Genomic DNA, 10,675 nt, shown 5'->3' with positions numbered 1-10,675 from the left:
CACCATATACCAAGATAAGATCAAAATGGGTCCATGATTTAGGCATAAAGAATGAGATAATAAATAGATTAGAGAAACAGAAAATAGTCTACCTCTCAGACCTGTGGAGGAGGAAGGAATTTATGACCAGAGAAGAATTAGAGATCATTACTGATCACAAAATAGAAGATTTTGATTACATCAAACTAAAAAGTTTCTGTACAAACAATACTAATGCAAACAAGATTAGAAGGGAAGTAACAAATTGGGAAAATATTTTTAAAAGTAAAGGTTCTGACAAAGGTCTCATTTCCAAAATATATAGAGAACTGACCCTAATTTATAAGAAACCAAACCATTCTCCAATTGATAAATGGTCAAAGGATATGAACAGACAATTCTCAGATGATGAAATTAAAACTATATCCACTCATATGAAAGAGTGTTCCAAATCACTACTAATCAGAGAAATGCAAAGTAAGACAACTCTGAGATACCACTACACACCTGTCAGATTGGCTAAGATGACAGGAACAAATAATAATGAATGTTGGAGGGGATGTGGGAAAACTGGCACACTGATACATTGTTGGTGGAGTTGTGAAAGAATCCAACCATTTTGGAGAGCAATTTGGAACTATGCCCAAAAAGTTATCAAACTGTGCATACCCTTTGACCCAGCAGTACTACTACTAGGCTTATATCCCAAAGAAATTCTAAAGAGCGGAAAGAGACCTGTATGTGACAAAATGTTTGTGGCAGCTCTTTTTGTTGTAGCTAGAAACTGGAAGATGAATGGATGTCCATCAGTTGGAAAATGGTTGGGTAAATTGTGGTATATAAAGGTTATGGAATATTATTGCTCTGTAAGAAATGACCAGCAGGAGGAATACAGAGAGGCTTGGAGAGACTTACATCAACTGATGCTGAGTGAAATGAGCAGAACCAGAAGATCACTATACACTTCAACAACAATAGTGTATGAGGATGCATTCTTTTTTTTTTTTTTTTTTTTTTTAAGAATATTTTATTTTTTCCCAATTATATGTAAAAATCATTTTTAATATTGATTTTTAGTTTTGACTTACTTTAAGATCCAGATTCTTTCCTTCCTCTCTGCCTTCTTTTTTTTTTAATTTTTTATTATATATATATTTTTATAATATTATCCCTTGTATTCATTTTTCCAAATTATCCCCCCCTCCTTCCACTCCCTCCCCCCAATGACAGGCAATCCAATACATTTTACATGTATTACAATATAACCTAGATACAATACATGTGTGTAAATACAATTTTCTTGTTGCACAATAAGCATTAGATTCCGAAGGTACATGTAACTTGGGCAGACAGACATTAGTGCTAACAATTTACATTCACTTCCCAGTGTTTCTTCTCTGGGTGTAGCTACCTCTGTCCATCATTGATCAACTGGAAGTGAGTTGGATCTTCTTTATGTTGAAGATTTCCACCTCCATCAGAATACATATGAGGATGCATTCTGAAGGAAGTGGAAATCTTCAACATAAAGAAGATCCAACTCACTTCCAGTTGATCAATGATGGACAGAAATAGCTACACCCAGAGAAGAAACACTGGGAAGTGAATGTAAATTGTTAGCACTAATGTCTGTCTGCCCAGGTTACATGTACCTTCGGAATCTAATGCTTATTGTGCAACAAGAAAATTGTATTTACACACATGTATTGTATCTAGGTTATATTGTAATACATGTAAAATGTATTGGATTGCTTGTCATTGGGGGGAGGGAGTGGAGGGAGGGGGGGATAATTTGGAAAAATGAATACAAGGGATAATATTATAAAAAATATATAATAAAAAAAAGAATAAATGATTCAGATACAGAAAATATTTGCATGAAACATTTCTGATGAAAGTCACATCACAAACATTTAGAATAAAACCTATAAAAATAAAACCCATTCTCTAATAGATAACCAGTCAAAAATATTGAAGAGCTGCCAAAACAAGAAATATAAATCATTATTATTTGAATTTTAAAAATACAATAATCATAGAAATGTTCAATAAAGTTTTTACTACATTAGCTCCAAATAAACAACAAATATCAAAATGTAATAAATGATCAAAATGCAATGATAAAAAATGAGAAATTCAATATTAGAGGGATAGTGGAAAACCAGACATGAAAATTCACAGCTGATTAGAACTACAAATCTTGTTAACATGTTGAAAACAATTTGGGCACTTCCAATAGTTTTTTTTTCATACTTTTTATGTTAAAGTAATCCTGTTAATAGCTTTAAATGCCAAGGAGGGTAATAATGAAAGTACCAAAATACTCATAGCAAAAATATTTATAATATAAGGAATCTGGAAACAACTCTACTTTGAACAACTAGAAATGACTAAACAAATTGAGTTTTTGCATGTAATGGAATATGATGTTATTGTGAATGATTTAAAGAAATGTCAGGAGACTTTGTTTGAAGTGTTGCAGAGTAAATAAAGTGGAGTTAAAAGAAAAATACACCAAATCGCCACAGTATTATAAAGGAAAACAACATTAAATGGCAACAAAACTCAGGTCAAGTGCAACAGACAATATTGTGACCTAATTATGAAGGTTAAAGCACAAATCCTTTATGTTAACAAATTGTAAACTAGGAAAAATTAACTTGATGTTTACTGTCAATTACAATCTCTCCATTCAACAATTTTGCCTAATTGCTTTTTGGGAACGTTATTTATGAGGTTTGTTTGTTTATTTCTTTGTTTTGTGTGGTTACCTATTGATTCAAGATAACGTTAATAATTGTATAATTTTTTAAAAAATGAATGTGGTGCATATAAATATTGTGTATTGACATAAAACTGAGTATTAAAAAGTGTAAATAAATAGGCAATATGTATATGGTGCTACACATACATTTTCTCATTTGATACATCAACTCTTCATTTTATATATTATTATCCTTATTTTAGTGTTAAAGAATTGAAGGTTTATAGAAGTTAAACTCTCAGAAGTAAAACAAACAGTAAGTATCTGATGTAGGACCAATGTCCTGTCTATTGTACTATCCAAAAAATCAGATGCATTGTCAAAAATGTTCTTTGCAAAGTTCAAACAAAAGATGAAATTCTTGTTAATGGGGAGGGACTCCAAAAACTGCTATTTAGATATGACATTGTACTAATTGTATTAAGCCATGGAGCAGTGCAAAGGCAAATAATTTGCCTTGGGAATGGCAAATGTGTGGGTTGCCTTAACATCTATGATAGAAAAACAAATTGGATGAAATCTATATATTTGAGTGTCATTTTATAAGAAGCTCCTCAAAATAAAAAAGCAACATGTTTATCTTTGGAGGAAATAGAGTACATGATAACTATTTTCCAGAATTGAAAAATAGGTGATAATAAGGCTAAATTACATTTGGGGAACTGCAATTTTTTTTTGTGATTCCAAATTTCTTGCTTCTCCACAATCCCATATTTTAACATCAATATTCTCACAATTAGATGGTGAATAAGTAGTTGATACATTGCTGTATTTGGAATCAGTAATATCTGTGTTCAAATCACATCTCTAATAGTGAGTTGTAAGATCCTGGGCAAGTCACATAAGCTCTATCAGCTTTATTTTTTCATCTGTGTAATGGAGATAAATATAGTACCTATTTCAGAACTGTGAGAATTAATAATTTCATATAAAATCATATAAAATGTTTTGTAAACTTTAAAATCATATGTAAATGACTCCTACTACTACTATTAGTGTAATTACAGGCAAAAGATCATCAAGTGCTTTTTCAGGGGGCATCTAGGTGGCTCAGTGGATAGAGCACCAGCTCTGAATTCAGGAGGACCAGAGTTCAAATCTGATCTCAGACACTTAACACTTCCTAGTTGTGTGACCCTGAGCAAGTCACTTAACCCCAGCCTCAGAAAAGAAAAATAATAGATCAAGTGCTTTTTCAGCCATCTCTCTAGGATTTGTTGAAGAAATCTTAGATGTCTTGTTTGACCTACATTTGTGGAGGGACTGATGAAATCTCAGATTGTTCAACTTCCTCAGTTATACTATAAATAAGGCATGTAGTGCCAATATCACAGAAAAAAAAAGAAAATTTCAAATATTTCAAATGTCAAAGAAAAAATAATGTGGTTATAAGCAGGCTCTAATTTTTTACCAAGGATGATTTTTTTCAGTTGCCTACAAGACATGATTTAGTACATATATGACTGAACAAAGAAATAATGTAGTAATAATGATGTCTAAAAGGCAGTGAGTCCAAGTCAACCAACTAAAATTATTAAGCACCTAGATTGTCACGCAAACATATTGCATGGAAATAAATGAAGTGTTGGTTGGTTGGTCTTCATTTTCAAAGAAGACCAAAATGAGATCTTTTTGTTAATATCAAGTTACAATATATCCAATTGAGGCCGAGCAAACTAATATAAACTTGGAATGCCTTACCACAGGTTAGGCACACCTAATCCATATGAACATTTGGGATTCTCATCAAAATTTGTGCCTCTCACATTTCTTTTGAGCTACTTTAATTCTGCTTTGCTCATAGAGCACAGCACCTTCTCTGATGAGGGCATACTATCCTGGACATTCTGGCATTCTATGCCAAAACCATCCATGTCAAACAATCAATCCAAAAGTTCTTAAGAGAGACCTCAAGAATGTCCTTGCATTGATTTTTCTGACCACTACACAAGCTCTTGCCTGTGTGAGTTCTCCATAAAATAGTTTTTTTTAGGCAAACATTCAAACATCACAGAATTTTGTTCTCTGCAGTAGGATTTGAATGTTTGGCAGTTTAGTCTGAAAAAAGACCTCAGTACCTTTATCATGTCAAGTGATCTTCAGAATCTTCTTAAGGCAATTCAATTTCTTGGCAAGGTGTTGATATATTGTCCAAGTTTCATAGGCATACAACAATGAGATCAGCACAACGGCTATATAGATATTACATGTTCAACAATAACAAGTCTTTTTCCTGTTATTGACAGATTTATAATTTGGTAGATTTTCTGATTTCATTGGCTTGAGAACTCCCTTATTAAAACAGTCTAATAGTCTGTCTTTTCTCCCAAATACTGATCTACTCTGGCAATATGTGTGTAAATTTCATTATCAATGTGACCATTCTTAGAAAATATACTGCCAAAGTGAGTGAACTTATCCACAGAACTCAAAACTTCTCCATTTGCTATAATTAATAGTTGCATATTTGGCTGGTGTGGCATTGGCTGGTGGAGAACCTGTGTTTTAGATCAAAATTAGCACAAGCAGCAGAAAAGGGATCTATACTTTGTTGTAAGTCATCTTTAGAGGCTACATTAAGTGTATAATCATCTGCAAACAAAAATCATGCACCAACATTTCCCTTCCACTTCAGCCTCGGTTTGTAGCCTTTTCAAGGTGTAGAATTTACCATCAGTGCAACAGCTAACCTTGATGCTCTGTTCATCCTTCTCAAAGGCATTTGACAACATGGCTGAAAACAACATACTAAAAAACATGGTACCAAGCCCACAGTCTTACTTTTCTCCCTTGGTGATTGGGAAGGCATCCATTATCCAGAACCCAGACAAACATGCCTTCATTAAATTGATGTACAATCCTGATGAATTTCTCCAGACAACCAATTTTTGACATAATTACTCATAAAATATAGAGAGAGCATGTTCAGGGAGTATTACTATCTCTTGTGTGAGGGCTGTAAAGTCCTTTTCAAGGCTGCTTTCCATCTTTGGTGTATATATGATTTACTGAACTCTAACCTGTAGCTTCAAGAAGTTATGGCATGGATAATGAACACCTGCTAAGCTATTTCAGTAGAACTCTAAACTAGGTTAAGAATAACCAAGGCATCTCAAATTCATCATGTAGTAAGGGGGCTGTCTATCCCAACTATGTGAAGACTTCCCCCAGAAGAATAGGTCGATGAGAACGATTTCCTCCAACAGCCATGAAGGAAAATAAAGTAGGTGCTATGCAGCACTTAAAACTTAGACAAACATCAAAGACACCAAGGTCCTCTAATGTATCTTGAATCATCACCAATTATTTTGACTCTTTCCTGGCAATTGATGGTTATGACCATTGAGAGGTCAATGACTTAATGCAACTCTGCATCAAATTTATGCATGAATGGGAGGGAGTTATGACATATTCACATCTGCATTTAGGAAGACAACTTTTTTTTTCTGAGTAGAGGATGAATAAACCAAGTATGCCCTATAATTCTAAATTTCTTGAGAATAGGCCTTTGATATAATCTCAATAGATGATCGATGAATAGAATTTTGAAATTGGAACGGTCCTTAGAGAACATTTAATCCATCTATTACTTTTGATAAATGAGCAAGCTTATGAGATAAGCAAAGAATGAATATTTTCAGTGTTGTGTGAAAAGAAAGAATAAAAGTACACTTAGTTTTTACTGTTCATCTACTTTTGTGTTTTACTATCATAATAACTTAGAATGGAAAAATTAGCATAAGAGCATTCAACAGTGGAGCCCCCTCATGGCTTATAATTCTTAGTTTATCTAACACTGTTCCATTTTGGGCTTGGATAGTTGCTCTCTTCTCCAAACACAACTTAGGGTAAGGCAAAAGAGAAGGAGAGGTAGGGATAGGGGATGAGGAGGGATATGAATAAAGTGGAGAAAATAGCTATGAAGGATCAGAGTAGCAATTCCTAGTTCAAAATACAAGGTGCAAGGCACAGACAATGAATCCACATGAGCATTCTCTTTGCAAAAAGGTAATGATATTTATGAGTAAAGGTTGTGGGAATGAAAAGCTAAGAGAGATACCAGCAGTGGTAATAATGAAACAGTTTCAGGAAAGGAATAGACTTAATGACAGAGATTTGGAAAAAAGCCATTAAGGGAATTTGCCATGAAGTGTGAATATACCATTGGCTGGTAGGCTAAATCCAGAAGAGTTTAGCAGACTGACCAGAGTTAGTTATAATATAGTAAAAATGCCATTAAAGGGAAGATGTTATGAGGAAGAAGGGAGTACCTTATAGAGGACTTAATCCTGAAAAGGATTTAGCAAATATTTTCATCATAAGCCCATTTTTTATTGGGGAATTTTAACCTGGGGAGTTTCTCAAGGGAAGAAGAGAAGTACCATGGAAATATTGGGGGCATAAAGAATGTGAATTGATATATTGAGGCTGTCTTAAAAATGTTCTGTGAAAACTTGGTTTCCATCAAGGCTTAACAAAACAGTCTGGGAGGATTCTGGGAAGACAGAGGAGTAGGTTCTCCAAATTTCCCCCATAGATAGAACAAATTTGTATATCAGGCAAACATAGACTGGTGAAAAATCAAGAACAGGAGACCTTCAGATACAATCTGAGAGGATCTGAAAAAAGGGCCCAGGCCAGGGATTAATCCATGTGAAGTGCAGCAAATACCTCCAGGCTAGCTCTTTAGAAACAAATAAAAATCATGCAAGAAAAACAAGATTATGAAAAAATAAATTAACAAATTAGAAAAGGAAAAATAGAGTCTTAAAGATGAAAATAACTCTTTGAAAATTAGCTTTGGGCAAGGGCAAGTTAGTGAAGACATGAGTGACCAAAAAATAAAATAGATTCTAAAAAATGAAAAAAAAATAGAACAGTATATGAAATATAAGAAAACCAATAGATCTGGAGAACAGAGTAAGAAGAGAAAATATAAAAATAACTGTACTGCCTGAAAGTTGTGACCAAAAAAAAAAGAACCTCCACACAATAATGCAGGAAATAATCTAAGAAAATTGTCCTTAAATGATAGAATGTGAGGGGAAAGTAGAAATAGAAAAACTCCACCAATCACTACATCAACAAGATCCTTTGTGAAAAACATATTGGAATATTATTGTCAAATTTTGAAACTCCCAGATCAAAGAGGAAATTTTGCAAGAAACAAGAAAAAATTAATTGAAATAATTTGGAGCTACAATTAGAATTATACAGGATTTATCAGCAGCCACAATAAAAAAATCACACATTGACTTGCTATTAATTAACCTCCCTCCCAAGGATCTGTCCTTTTTTTTTCCCCTTACCCTTTGCTTCCCAATTTGCCCTTTTTCCTCTCTAATTTCTTTATAGATTTTGGAGGGTGCTATATCCTTCATGGAATATATGTAGTATATGTACCATTCCCAAAGTGAACAGATTTTTAGAACTATGAGCCTTCCTTTCCCCTTCTAATGCCTGTGTTTATTCTTCTTCTGCATCTCATTTGTATAACATGATTGCTATTTTTATCTTAACTCTGCCCCAATCTTTCTTTTGAGCTATCCTATTGTTGATGCCAATCTTAAACGTTTGATATGCATTTCTCATGTCAAAAAGTCATAAACAATTTGTGTTGAGTTCCTTGAAACTGATCTTTGATGTTGGGTCTTGTATGTTAAATTTTCTATTAAATATGGATTTGATTGGTAGAAATTCCTGAAAATCTGCAAATTTGTTAAATGTCTATTTTTTCTCATTCAATATTACAAATAATTTAGCTGGATATGATATTTTTGACCACAGGGCTAGTTCTTTGAGTGAGGGGTAAGAAAGATATGTGTGTGCATGTAGTGTATGTGTTTATGTGTGTATGTATGTGTATATATATGTCTATATGTGTAATAATAAGTATATTCTTTCTTCATTATAGTCTGCTTGAGGATGGTGGGGGGAATTAAAGGGGGAAAATAAAGTAAAAAGAGGTGCACAACAGAGAACAAAAGAACAATTTTCAAGTAAGTAAAGATGGACACTCATGAATATAATTTCTTCTGTAGATAGATAAATAGATAGATGGATGGATAAATGGGACTAGGTAAAGATTTCTTAAAAAGTCTATGAGATGGAGTGGATCAGACCTTTGACCAAGAAAGTGATTATTTCTACAAAGGTCTCCATCTGTCTATAGCAAATTATTTAATATTTAAGTGCATAATGGTGTCCTTGTTTAATGGATATGATAACAAATATGATCTATAGCTTTCTTGAAGTATCTAGAGCAGAACTTTAACCTGATATCTCTGAGTAGTTTTGACTGTTTTGCAGGCACACTTGATTTGTAATTTTTTTTTTTTTTTTTGCTGAGGCAATTGTGTTAGGATTACTAGGTGAGAACTCAGGTTGTCTGGACAGTGACAAGGTGAGAATTCAGGTTGTCTGGACAATTATAAGGTGAGAACTCAGGTTGACTTGATAGTTCTCTGGCTCAGACCTTTGGTTTGGGCCTTTAAAGGGAGTTTACACCTTAGGAATTCTAAGAGGAGCAAGCTCATTGGTTGGAGTACTTCTTCCCAGAAGCCCTTGCATTATCCCACGCCCATTCTCAAGGAGGATAAAAGAGGACAGCACTCCAGAGATGAGAGAAGTCTCTGCACTACATCAGGCTTGACAGGGCTCTCTGCAGGAAGGGAAGTCACTTCTCTGGACAAGAGTTAACGGCAACTGCCTGGAGACAACGGTTCTCTACAGGAAGAAGAATCTGTCCGAGAGATTTGAGTTGACACAGCAGATTTCTTCCCAGAGAGCGATCCGGCAGCTTCTGGAGAAGACAGCTAGCTACACAATTGGGATTAAATGACTTGCCCAGGGTCATAGAGTTAGGAAGTGTTGTGTCTGAGACTAGATTTGGACTCAGGTCTTCCTGATTTTAGATCTGGTTCTCTATCCACTGTGCTACCTAGCTGCCCCAGATTTTTTTGTTTTTATATAAACCCGAAGCTCCTGATTGGTGTTGTATCTGTTATTTATATTTCCAAAAAATTTACAGGGACTCCTCAATTAGAGGAAGTTTAATTAGCATCTTTATTCTGTGTGAGTTTTATTTGATGCATTGTGTCATCTTAAAGTTGTACCCACTATTGACTCTGAGGATAATAGTTTTTGCCTTTGTCTCTTTGAACATTTATCTGCTATAGACAATATGCAATTTAGAATTTTCCTATGTAATTTTAAAATTTTATTAATCAAATTTTAAAAGCAAAATGATTTATTTAATGTTAAACTTAAAAGTATCTACTTTGATATGAACTTTCTAGGATAAATCTCTTACTGTTATAAATATAAGGTCATAGTCAATACCTATTTAGGATATGTCATCCTTGAGAGCTAGATCCATCTGAAGCTTTGATTAATGAGATTTGCTTTTAGAGATAAAATCTCTTGGAACTGTAGCTGATATTATTTGGAGTTTTAAATTCAGGTATGGCTGATAAATCCACCATCTGAAAGGAATATGCTATAAATTACTCAGAAGAAGGGGATCCTGAATTGTTACAGGTGAAAGTTAATATTGGGGCAAGAGTCGTGAGGATGAAATCTGTCAAGGTGGGATCCTTCTGACTCAGTTTCTCAGTTCTGTTTTTTTTATCTCCCTCCTCCTCCCCGATTATTCCTGAGCCTAGCTAGGAGGTAGAATTATTACTACACGACTGGCTGTCAAGATTTAAGGATGCCTTATCCTGTCTTGTATGTATTCTCAGGCTGAGGCCTGAAGGACCTGTTTTGATGCTGTTATAATTATGTCTCTGCTTTTTTTTTCTTATAGCAAATTTGTATAATCAGAGCAAGTGGTCATTGGAAGATAGGGGGAACAATACAAGTATGTAGATGATATTTTTGTCTGCAGCCCTGGAGATTCTCTGGCCGAAGCCATGAAACCTTTACCTGCCC

Source organism: Sminthopsis crassicaudata, chromosome 2 (genome assembly GCF_048593235.1).
Source record: "Sminthopsis crassicaudata isolate SCR6 chromosome 2, ASM4859323v1, whole genome shotgun sequence".
Classification (NCBI taxonomy): Eukaryota; Metazoa; Chordata; class Mammalia; order Dasyuromorphia; family Dasyuridae; genus Sminthopsis; species Sminthopsis crassicaudata.
This window is presented reverse-complemented; position numbering follows the sequence as displayed.